Consider the following 1,088-nt stretch of genomic DNA (forward strand, 5'->3'; position numbering starts at 1 on the left):
TCTGCTAATGGCTCTGGTCACTGCAGGATATTAGCCATTAGAAGGGTCTGTTTAGAGGGGGGTGGGGTGGGGTGGGGGGAGGTCGGGCCATCTGCCGATTACCACGAGAGCGAGGGAGAGGTAAAAGCAACATTTAAAGAGACACCAGCCGTCCACCAGACACAGATCGTTTGTCGTATGAACTGTATATTCGGGGCTTGAATTCTAGCGCCTGAGGTATTTGCACGGCTCAGAACGAAGCCAGTCCCCACGCTTTCCGAACAGACCCTCTCTGGGGACTAGAAAGAACGCAGCCCGAAATGCTTTAGCGTTTACATCATGGGCCGGGCTCTGTGGGAGTCAGACCACATGCTTTTTTTTTTCTTTTTTCAAATAAACAAGTCAGCTCAAGACCAGACTGTGAGGTTCCCATTTGACTTCCAAGCCTGCACGCAGAAAAGGGTCCTCTCTGTGTCCCTCCCAGGGGCCCTGCCCCTCCCCAGGTCCTCCCCCATTTCTCGGAGTGGCCCCAGACCCCTCCCTCCCAGGCCTGACCGGGCACCAAGGAACACGACATCTCCCTGGCGGTCAGGAAGCAGGAAGTGTGGCGAGAGCTGGGGACAAGTGGCCTCGCCTCCCGGTGGCGGAGGCCCAGACGGAGAGGTGAGCAGGTCCTGGCGTCCCCTCCCGGCCAGACCCCGGTGCAAAAAGGCCATGGCTGTTGTCACTCCTGGCAATCGTGTTCCCCAGCTTGATGGGAAGAAAGGTGTTCAGGACACCTTTGTGTTGGCACACCAAATCAAACATTTGGCCCCTGAACCGAGAGCACGTAAAGGCTTGGGGGACACAGTGCACCTGGGTTCGGAGAGGTGAATGCCGACCGCAGAAGGTGGCACGGGCTGTCCCATAAATGTCCCAGGCGGTTGCCATCATGGCGAAGTCGTGGACGCCGTGAAGGAGGGCAGGGGTCGGGGGCGTTCCTGGGAGGTGTGGGAAACAGGAGCCTTTGGGAATGAATAGGTGCCCCGTGGGGTTGATGCAGAGGGTCTGAGAAGGACGGCGGGAGAAGCGGGTGCCGGCCAGGTCTGGGACCCTCTGGCGGACTTTCC

The 1,088-nt window shown here is 58.6% G+C and overlaps 1 long non-coding RNA gene across 1 annotated transcript in view; it reads left to right on the forward strand.

Annotated features, from left to right (window-relative positions):
• The first annotated feature begins 57 nt into the window (after positions 1-57).
• LOC120602286 (uncharacterized) overlaps positions 58-1,088 on the forward strand; it is a 9,285-nt gene continuing 8,254 nt past the window's right edge. Inside the window, exon 1 of the long non-coding RNA XR_005652683.1 lies at positions 58-642. This is a non-coding gene — a long non-coding RNA (uncharacterized LOC120602286). The remainder of the gene's footprint in view (positions 643-1,088) is intronic.

The sequence above is a fragment of the Pteropus medius genome, unplaced genomic scaffold (genome assembly GCF_902729225.1).
Source record: "Pteropus medius unplaced genomic scaffold, Ma_sr-lr_union100, whole genome shotgun sequence".
NCBI classification, from domain to species: Eukaryota; Metazoa; Chordata; class Mammalia; order Chiroptera; family Pteropodidae; genus Pteropus; species Pteropus medius.